Source organism: Physeter macrocephalus, chromosome 7 (genome assembly GCF_002837175.3).
Source record: "Physeter macrocephalus isolate SW-GA chromosome 7, ASM283717v5, whole genome shotgun sequence".
In the NCBI taxonomy this organism is placed as follows: domain Eukaryota; kingdom Metazoa; phylum Chordata; class Mammalia; order Artiodactyla; family Physeteridae; genus Physeter; species Physeter macrocephalus.
Window position 1 is genome coordinate 117,358,235 of NC_041220.1, and position 11,636 is coordinate 117,369,870.

The 11,636-nt window shown below is 37.1% G+C and overlaps 1 protein-coding gene and 1 pseudogene across 1 annotated transcript in view; one reads left to right on the forward strand and one right to left on the reverse strand.

The window, feature by feature from the left end:
- ANK2 (ankyrin 2) overlaps positions 1 to 11,636 on the forward strand; it is a 689,964-nt gene that overhangs the window by 69,163 nt on the left and 609,165 nt on the right. The window lies entirely within an intron of this gene.
- On the reverse strand, positions 10,992 to 11,437 carry LOC102996491 (ATP synthase F(0) complex subunit C1, mitochondrial-like; annotated as a pseudogene).

Here is an 11,636-nt window from a genome sequence, read left to right on the forward strand (position 1 = left end):
ATTAGGTATCATTAATTGAGATGAGAGAGCTGGAAAAGGAGCAGGCTTTGGGGTAGAGGTGGTCAGGGAGAGGGGTAGGAAGGTCGAAGCTTATTACTTTGCTGAGTTTGAGTTACACTGGGCATATTCAGATAGAGAGATTTAGCAGGCAGATGGTAACTCAGGTCTGGAGCTCACAAGAGAGGTCAGAGCCAGGAAGTACAGGTGTATAGCCACAGACCTAAGAGGTGATGAGATTGCCTGGAGGCAGTGGTTTTCCACACTTCAACACACATCAAAATCACCTGGAGGCCTTGTTAAAACTCACCGCAGGGCCTCATGCCTGGAATTTCTGATTCAGACTGGGATAGGCCCAGTAATTTGCAGCTCTAACAAACGTCCAGGTCGTGCTGTTGCTGCTGGTCTGGAAGCACACTTGGAGAAGCATCAGCCTAAAGAAACATGTAATGAAAGAAGAGGGCTGAAGGTGGGAATTGGGGCAGTGCCCAGCTTAAGGAGGAAGTGAAGGAAGAGGAGTTAGTGAGAACTACTTATAGATATATCTTAGTATTCCCTTGCTTAGTAATAAAAGTAACTGTACATTAAATGTGTACATTACACACATATATTTGCACATAAAATTTGCACATTTCAGGTATACAGTTAGATGAGAAGTATCAGAGGAGAACTGGAGAAAGAGAGGATGCTGTGAATCCCAGAAATCTGGTCTTTTCCGAGGAATCCCTCTCACTCAGTTTAATCCCTGAATGGCTTTCATTTGGGTGTCATCCATTTCCTACAGGTCTCAGTAGCTAGTCCTTTCATTAACTGATCAGTTTAACCCATTCCTGGAATAGAAAAGTCAGACCAAGTTTATAATCTGAGATTTCATGTGAGTTGCTTCTAAAAATTGAAATAGATTTTAATTTTCTTATTAGGAGGAAAATAAAAATAATATTGGTAACAGTAACTCAGTAAAGGTTGGTGTAGTATATTCTTGTTAATTGGGTTGAGTCGTTTCTATACACAGTTTTGTTCTGAGGGGTAAGCTACAGCTGGCCAGCAATATGCACATCGAAGACTCAAATGAGCAAAATCACACTGTGGGGAGCTTGCTCATTAAGGTAAACTTTTTAAAAGCCCTGCTGATAAAAATATTGGAAATTATAGAAATTAGTTTTTAAAAATATCTGTAATTTCATATTTGAGAAATAACCACTATGAAGATTTAGGTATATTTCTTTCTAGTCTCATATATTTTGTAGGGGAAGAAAATTTCTTTTTTTTTTCTTTTTACTACACTCTTAGGTTCTCTGTCTGGGACCCTATAAATTGGACTGACAGAAGATAAATTACCAAGAGGAAAGCAACCACATTTATTTAAGTTTTATGTGACTTGGGAGCCTTCATAAGGGAATGAAGACCTGAAGAAACAGTTAAACCTGAGTGTTTTTATTCTAGATTTGATGAAGAGTGGATAGTCATGGACAAAGAAGTATGAGCTAAGGGTAGTAAACTGGGGGAAGCTCAGCAAGGCCTGTTAATTGGGATTCTTCTTGGTGCCCCTCTGTCTTCAGAGATAAGGATGCTACTTTCTTCCAGGTATAAGGACGGCACCTCTCACATGACGGTCTTATCACCTGTTTCAGGGGAGATGGGGTAGGTCTGAGAGTCCTTTCCATATCTGTCACTTCTCAAATTCCTTTGGCTTAAAATATTCAATATGTCATGGAGCCATATTTTGGGGGCAGCATGTTCTGAACTCCATCAATATTTAGAAAACTTAAATCAAATAATTGATTTAATTTTATATCATGCTTTTTTCCACTAAATATTATAATGTGGTCATTAAGTATCTTTTGGAAACCTCATTTTTTATTGGCAGCACTGCATTCTAGTTTATGGTTGTATTATAATTTAACTATTGCCTCCAGTTGTTTCCTTTTTAAAATTTATTCTAATCAAAATACACTGAGGTAAAAATTCATGTTCTTTTTTGTATGATAGAGAATTTCTACTAAAATGTCAAAAACAGAAATTAACTTTTGGCAACATTCTCCTTGCTGTTTAGATATTTAGATGATATCTCATCTGAGTTAATGGATGTATCTAGTGCTTAAATATGCTCAACAGTTTTTTTTTCCTCGATTTCTTTCATTTTGTTGGACATGAATCACCTGCTTGAGACATTTTTTTGCTAATTGTATGTATATAACTTTTAACAATACACAGTAGCAAATATGTACTAAACTCTGTGTATCAAGAAATATTAGGTGTTATGGGAAATTATAGAGATAGGTAAAATGGGGCCTCTGGTCTCAGAGAGATTATATGTAGTAAGGCAAAAATATAAGAATAGTATAAATGATAATCAAATTTAGTTTATTGATCAACCACTCTCTGATCTACAGTTCCAAGTGAAAGGAAAGAAGTCATTAGGCAGTAGAAATTACATGTATATTTCTTCCCTTCTGTAGTGTTAGGAAAAAGAGACCGTTGTGTTAAATATGCACGTTGATTATAAAATGCATCCCTATTTCAGAAACATTAGATGTGTAAAGATATATAGTTCAGAATTAAGACATTCTAATTTATATGTATGTATCTGATATCTATCAGATATATATCTACCCACCTATTATCTATCTGTGTTTCATCTATTGATGTATATTTCTTTTCCTTTTATATTACTTAAGAGAGTCTCTTATTCTAGGGCTATTTTTGTGGTCCTTTAACTGCTCTACCTGCCTCCAGTCACTTCTGATCTTGCTTATTACTTCCAGATGAATATTCCCAATCTCTGACACTCATCAGAATGTAGTGAAAACAGTCTATGCTGGCCCTGGGGCCACAGCTGATTCTGGGATTGTCAAGACAGTTGATCTCTGTACTGGCTACAAACAAGACCAGGGTCCTGCTGATAATAACAGTAAGACCTTGAAGAGCCAATCAGGATGGCTGTCACCCGCCCTTCTCTTTTCTGTGGTTGTTGGAATTTGATAGCTCAACAGATGAGGTATGGAGAAAATCACACTGGATATAGTATACCAGAGTTTGAGGCCCATCTTTGTTACCTATCTTGGTTTTTTTAGTGAAGTCCCATGTAGTCTTAAACAGCTTTTATAAATCAGGATAATAATTATTCTAGCCAGACCTTGAAGTAGCAGGGTGCTGACAAAATTTAACTTATTCATGAAATAATGTATCCTTTTAAAAGCAGTTTCATACACATAGCTGATTTCTTCTTTACTATGCTACTTCAAGGTCTGGCTGAACACAAACCCTGAAATATTATGACTTCCAACCAACTGCAATGTCAACAAACATCTGTGGAGGATACAATGAGACCTGGTAGTGCTAAGGGCTGGGAAGACAAGGGTAAATAGAACACACAGTTCCTTTCCTTGAGAGGTCGGTAGGTTCCTTTCCTCTGAAAGCAGGTCCCTGTACCTTGCTTACCCCCTTGCAATAACTGTGTCATGGAACCCACTCTTTGAGAAATGATGCCAGACTGCAACAGGATTGGCTAGCTAAATTATTCTTGTTTGTGTTTGGGGGGTGGGAGCATGATGAGAGAGTGGCTTGACTATCAGATAACCATCCTGCACACCACTGCCTGGAGCTGCATTTGTTGCTTTGCTAATTTTTCTTTTGTATGGGGAAATTGAATTTATAATAGCTTCCGACTTCTCGACATCACGTTTTTAAGGCACTTACCACTTATTATTACCACTGATTTCTGACTTGCTGAGTTAGCGTAAATTGCCTGTTCTTTACATCAAATTGAACCTCTAGGGAAATCTAGTTTGTACCAAAGTGGTCAGAAATGAAAGCCTGCTTCTGTGCAAGGTTTCTACATCACCATTCAGTTTGTGCGATATGCAACTTCCATTTATCAATGCTGTCTTGGACCATGGAAACACTCTCTGGGTGAGGTTCTGGTGTATTTTCAATAGCTACACACATCTTATAATATAAATATGGAATAGGTAAGTGATTTTTTTTGATAATTCTGCATTTTCTTTAAAAATCAGTCACCTTATTCTTACTGACAATGCAGTATAATAGTATATAGATTTCTCATTTTCTTCTCATTTACTCAGATAATTATCTTAATTTTACAAATGTATGAGAGACAGTCTCAGATTTTATCACCAGATTTAGCATTTTTCTCAAAGTCTTGGAGAGTGGAATACTCTACATGACTGTTTTACATAAGCATTTATACATATTTTAATTTCAGACCTTTTCACAATTATTTTATCAGACAATCTTCTTTTGCTTTCACCTGAACATAATCTTAAAATCAGATTATGGAGGAAAATAAAAAATTTATGATAGAGCTTGACTTTCTGTTTTCCCAGAACAAGGGATTTATTGCAGTGCATCTTTCAAGGTTTCCTTTCTCCCAGGAACTGTGCCAGAAGACAGCATCCTGCTCCCAGAGGCCCCTCTCTGCTGCACCCAGTCATTAGAAGTCAGTGAAAACTCTGCAGTTGGAAGGCCCATTAGCCTCAGACTGGCAGGAAATGAATTTGCTTGTGCATCTCCAGTCAAGGACAATGCCATTAAGGGTTGCAAAACTACAATATCTCAGAATAAAGATTTTCAAATTCTATTACTGGCGCACCATTGAGACACTTTCATTTCATTTCGACCCAGGGCTGGAAACCCAAGTAAGGAAGCACAGTAGTTAAGGTAGAATACAATTATGATAATGAAAAATACAAGTAAATTCTAAAAGCAAATCTCTATATTGAGTTAGCTGGAGAATAGATCTCTGGCTGTTTGCTATACTTTAATGACCATAGTTGAATCTGTTTTTAATTTTCAATGGTATTTCCTTTCTAAAAATGCTGTTTGTTGGTAATGCCTTGAAAGACTACCCTGACATATTTCTGACTTCCATTCTCACTGCCAGTGGTAAAAAACAGTATTTCATATATTCTTTTAGAAATAATGAAAAACACCTAAGTTGTCTAAAAAGTAGGAATAGGCTCATATCATTCATCACTGTAATGTAATTTAAAAATGAAAAATTACTGTGAAAGAGACTGTCAACCATTTGTAAGATGTGACCCTATTTGGATCCTGATTTGAAAAAAATTGTAAAAAACACACAAAAAGATGGAAAACTCAACGTTCTATTTCTTCTTCCAAGTGCTGGCTGGTTACATGGGAATGTTCACTTTGTAAAAATTCAGCAAGCTGTGTACTTATAAATACTGCAAAACAAAATTTACTTAAGTATTTATGAGACAAGCAAGGAAATTGAAGCAGTGACTAGATATTTGATAATATTAAGGAACTGTTAATTCTTAAAATGTGGTAATGGTATTTTTAGTTATGTTTCTAGAAATCCTTATGTTTTAAAGACATATTAAAAGTATCTATGGATGAAATCTAGGATTCCCTTAAAAATAATCTAGTGTGCGTTTCTGGGAATGGGGGTAGAAGTGAAACATATTGGCCATGCTTTGCTAATTATTAAAGCAAAGTGATTGGTACATTTGGGCTTATTATACTAGTCTCCTTGCTTTTGTTTATATTTACAGTTTTCCATTATAATAAGTGAAAAAAAATAAGTGAAAAATATTTTCATGAAATATTACAGCTGTACAAAAAGCTATAGAATATAATAGTAGCTGATTCAAATAACGCTTACCCATGTGCCAGGTACTGTTTAAGTGCTTAATATATATTCACTTCTTTGATTTTCATGGTACCCCTGTGAGATATGTTTTATTATTATACCCATTTTACAGATTAAGAAATTAGGTTAAATAACTTGTCTTGGGTCATAGAGCTAAATAATGGTGGATCCACATGGGTTCCTATGAACCCATGTGTATCTTCCTCTTAGCTTAAAAAGTAAAACCTATTTAACATAGTCAAAGACCACTTACGTGTGAGGTTGAACCATATATGACGTTGTTTTTGTAGGTCAAAAATGGTGGAACATTGGCAATATCATGTGGTTTAACCCAATACCTTGTCCCAATTACATTGTCTCTCCTAACCTCCATGCATTTCTTTGTACTCTTAATTCATATATATGTGTCCCTAACAGTAGGTAGAATTGTTTCTCATGTTTTAAAATTTCATATAAATGATATAATATTGTTAGTATTTTAGTAATTTGCATTTTGCCCTCAATTTATGTTTATGAGATACATTTATGTTGACATGTTTTATAAATATATTGTGGTATACTCATACTCTGGCATAGTACACAATTGAAAATACATGAACTAAAGCTAAACTTTTCATTTTAACTTGTTTTCAATGTCACTTATTATTCTTTGGTGGGCTTTCCATCTCAGAAATATTGGTCTACCTCATTCCTTTTCATTAGCTGCATAGTATCCATTTATTGTATTGGGTAAACTAATTTATTTAACCAGCTCCCTACTGATAGACATTTAGGCTGTTTCTAGTCTTTTGTTGTGACAAGCACTCTCCTACAGATATATAGGGCATACTCGTATGAGTGTGTTCAAAGGATTAAACACCTATCAACAATGGCAATTTATAAACTTTACAATTAGTGGATAAAAACACCACCTTAAACTTCTGTTGCTTCTCAAACGTATTTGATTGGATTTTATTTGGTTCTTCCTGAAAATATTCCAGATGGTTCACACTGATTCTCATGACAGACTGTATTTCATCTGTTCTCACAGAAAAATATAGCCCCCCTTAAGAGCAACTTTATGTGTGTGTGGATAGACAAAGCAGATAATGTGGTTGAGCTGGAAAATGTTTACTCAGTTTGATACTGTGGCCAATAACATAAAAAAGAGGGAAAAAACCAGAAATATGAGGAGAGAGGGAGTCTTCACAAAATAATATATTATCTTATAGAAATAACCCCAGTGTAGCTTTGGTGAAACAGCTGCTTGCTCTTGAGAGAAATCCATCTTCAAGAGTCTATGGGCTATGGGGGACTTCCCTGGTGGTGCAGTGGTTAAAGAATCCGCCTGCCAATGCGGCGGACTCGGCTTCGAGCCCTGGTCTGGGAAGATCCCACATGCCGTGGGGCAACTAAGCCCGTGGGGCAACTAAGCCCGTGCACCACAACTACTGAGCCTGCGCTCTAGAGCCCACGAGCCACAACTACTTAGCCCGTGTGCCCCAACTACTGAAGCCGGTATGCCTAGAAGCCGTGCTCCGCAACAAGAGAAGCCACTGCAATGAGAAGCCCGCGCACTGCAACAAAGAGTAGCCCCTGCTCACCTCAACTTGAGAAAGCCCGTGCGTAGCAACGAAGACCCAGTGCAGCCATAAAGAAAGAAAGAAAGAGAGAAAGAGTCTATGGTGGGCTGTGGATGTAAATGATGGAAGAGTTTGTACATCTGGATTGTTGGTAGGAATATTTATCCATTTTTACTGCCCACTCTCTCACGCTTATTTTGCTACCTCTCCTTCATACCTAATACATCTTTAGCCTTTCTGGAGACCTTTTGAGGCCCTTAGAAGTAGTGACCCTTTCTTACATAAAACCTGAAAAGATACAGGGAAGTCTGAGCTTCAATAATGAACACTGGGCATACCAAGGTGAATCTTCTTTGCCAGGCTGCTGTGGCCCTTGTGCTCTTGGTACACACATTTGTAGAAAGAATAAGAGGTGGTGGAATGACTTTGGAAAATAAATCGTCACCAGTCGGTGTTGTTTTTTAACTGTAAGCTTTTCTCTTTTTCCCACGTTAGCAATACTTAGTAGTCAATGTTCCTGCATTGTAGGTAGATTCTTAGTTGAGATTATCTTGGAAAACTGGATACTTGCTTTTTTTTTCTCTGAATATTAAAAGGTTTCAGCTGCCTTCACTTCAGACAGAGTCAAGGAAGATATTTCAATTAAAGAATTATGGTTAAAAAAATTTTTTAAAGCATACTACTAGACACAGGAAAGAACATTTTAGCATCTTACTCCTTTAAACTTTCTTGCTACTTATGCTTTGCTTTAAAAAATCGTTATAAAGCAGACCCAGTTATTATGCATTACCAATTGGAACCATAAAGCCTTTAATATTTAAATTCAACTACAAGAAATATCAATCTTATTTTGAGATAGCCGATAAATTTTTTACAATGTTGACTAAAATATTTGGGCTTGCAATATCCATTCTTCACTGTGTGTAAAAAAATATGACAATATGAGATTTGGATGTAGATGTACATCTTCTTTTTTAAAGGTTTATTTTTTTAGAGCAGTTTTGGATTCACAACAAAATTGATAGGAAGGTACAGAGGTTTTCCATATACCCTTTGCCTCAACACGTGCATAGCCTCCCCCATAATTTTTTTTTTTTTTTTTTTTTGCTACACCGTGTGGCTTGTGGGATCTTAGTTCCCCAGCCAGGGATTGAACCTGGGCCCTCGGCAGTGAGAGCACCGAGTCCTAACCACTGGCCAACCAGAGAATTCCCACCTCCCCCATAATTAACATCACTCACCAGATTGGTACATTTGTTACCAAGGATGAATTTCCATTGACGCATCATTATTACCTAAAGTCCATAGCTTACTTTAGGGTTCACTGTGTTATATATTCTAATTTTATGAGTTTGGACAAATGCATAATGACATATAATAATATGTCATTATAATATCATACAGAGTATTTTCACTGTCCTAAAACCCTTCTATGCTCTGTCTCTTCACTCCCCACCCCCATTTCTGGCAACTGCTGATCTTTTCATTGTTTCCATATTTTTGCCTTTTTCAGAATATCATATAGTTGGAATCATACAATATGTAGCTTTCTCAGATTGGCTTCTTTTACTTAGAAATATGCATTTAAGTTTCCTCCATGTCTTTTCATAGCTTGATAACTCATTTCTTTTTAGTGCTAAATAACATTCCATTGTCTGGATGTACCAGAGTTTATCCATTCCTCTACTGAAGGACATGTTGGTTGCTTTTAAGTTTTGGCAATTATGAATAAAGGTTCTATAAACATCTGTGTGCACGTTTTTGTGTGGACATGTTTTCAACTCCTTTGGGTAAATACAAAGGAGCATGATTGCTGGATTGTAAGATAAGAATATGTTTAATTTTTTAAGATAGTTGCCAAACTGTCTTCCAAAGCGGCTGTACCATTTTGCATTTCTGTCAGAAATGAATGAGAGTTGCTGTTGCCATACATCCTTGCCAGTGTTTGATGTTGGCCAGTCTGATAGGTGTGTTGTGGTATCCCATTGTTTTAATTTGCATTCCCTTGGTGATGTATGTTGTGGAGCATCTTTTCACATGCTTATTTGCCATCTGTATATCTTCTTTGGTGAGATGTCTGTTAAGGCCTTTGGCCCATTTTTTAATATGGTTGTTTTCTTGTTATTGAGTTTTAAAAGTTCTTTGTATATTTTGGATAACAATCCTTTTTCAGATGTGCCTTTTGCAAATATTTTTTTTCCAGTCTGTGTCTTGTCTTCTAATTCTCTTGACATTGTCTTTTGTAGAGCAGATGTTTTAATTTTAATGAAGTCTAGCTTATCAATTATTTCTTTCATGGATCGTGCCTTTGGTGGTGTTGTTCCCAAGGTTATCTGGAAGTTTATCTTCTTGGAGCTTTATAGTTCTTGCATTTTACATTTAGGCCTATGATCCATTTTTAGTTAATTTTTGTGAAGATGTGAGGTCTATGTCTAGATTCATTTTTTTGCACATGGATGTCCAGTTATTGCAGCACCATTTGTTGAAGAGACTACCTTTGCTCCATTGTATTGCCTTTGCTCCTTTGTCAAAGATCAGTTGACTATATTTATGCGAGTTTATTTCTGTGATCTCTGTTCTGTTCCATTGATCTATTTATCTGTTCTTTCATCAATACCATACTGTCTTGATCACTGCCACTATAGTAAGTCTTTAAGTTGAGTAGCACCAGTCCTCCAACTTTGTTATTCTACTTCAATATTGTGTTGGCTACTCTGGGTCTTTTGCCTCTGCGTACAAACTTTATTTATTTATTTTTTTAAAAGATTTTTTTGATGTGGACCATTTTTAAAGTCTTTATTGACTTTGTTACCATATTGCTTCTGTTTTTTATATTTTTAGTTTTTTTGTTGCAAGGCATGTGGGATCTTAGCTCCTCGACCAGGAATCAAACTGACACCCCCTGCATTGGAAGGCGAAGTCTTAACCACTGGACTGCCAAGGATATCCCCAAACTTTAGAATCAGCTTGTCAGTACCCATAAAATAACTTGCTAGGATCTTGGCTGGGATTGCATTGAATCAATTGATCAAGTTGGGAAGAAATGACATCTTGACAATATTGAGTCTCCCTATCCATGAAGATGCAGTATCTCCCCATTGATTTAGTTCTTTATTTCATTAATCAGAGGTTTGCTCATGTAGATCTTATTTTGTTAGATTTATACCTAAGTATTTTTTTTTGATGTAATGCAAATGTTACTGTGTTTTGAATTTCAAATTCTACTTGTTCATTGTTAGTACGTAGAAAGCAATTGACTTTTATATATTAACTTTGTATCCTGCAACCTTGCTATAATTACTTATTAGCTTTAGGAGTTTGTTCCTTTTGGTTTTTCACATAGATGATCATGTCATCTGCAAACAAAGACAGTTTTATGTCTTCCTTCCCAATCTGCCTGTGTACCTTCTATTTCCTTTTCTTGCCTTACTGCATTAACAAGGACTTCCATTATAATGCTGCAAAGAAGTGGTGAGAGGGAAATGTCCTTTCCATATACCTGATCTTAGTGGGAGATATACATCTTTTTTGTGTGTGAAAAAAAGATTTAGAGAGCGTCTTCTTATTATGTCAACACACTACTAGATTTTTAAATACCTTTGGTTATCTGTGACAAATAGATATAAAATCAAACATTGTTATTTATGCTATTCAAGTCACATCTCTCTCTCTTTTTTTTTTTTTTTTTTTTTTTTTCAGAGAAGCATTGTGTTTAATGGTAAAGCTTAGTACACTCTAGCACTGGGCATGGCCTGGAGTGGAAGCATCAGGGGTGGGTAGGTGACCTTCATGGAGCCTCACATGGCAAAGAGGATGAGGAAGGTGACCATCAAACAGAAGAGCCCCATAGACTCAGACAGGGCAAAGCCCAGAATGGCATAGGGGAAGAGCTGCTGCTTCAGAGATGGGTTCCTGGCATAGCCAATGATCAAGGTGCCAAACGCTGTGCCAGTGCCGGCCCCTGAACCAGACACACCAACTGTGGCCACTCCAGAGCTGGTAAACTGGCCGCTGTGTCAGTGTCCCGGGAGACAACATTGATCTGGAACTCCCGCCTGGCCACGGGGAGTGGGACACTGCTGTAGGAAGGCTGTTCAGATGGGACCTCTGGCCTCCTCAGGAAGGAGGCAGACACAGGCCTGATCAGACCCCTGGTACAAGAGCGGATCAGAGCAGGAGGAATGAGTAGTGCCCCGGTGGGCTGCATTTTCTCAGTCTGCACACCCACTGCCCTGCTGCCCCTGCTCGGCCCACAGCGCTCGCCCGGCTTGAGGTCACTGACTCCTCAAGTCACATGTATCTCTTGCAAATTAATTTATTTCAGTCTCGACTGATAGGCACTCTTCTGTTTTTTTTTTTTTTTTTTTTAAAGATTTGGGGGTAGGAGTTTATTAATTAATTAATTAATTAATTAATTATTTTTTTGGCTGTGTTGGGTCTTC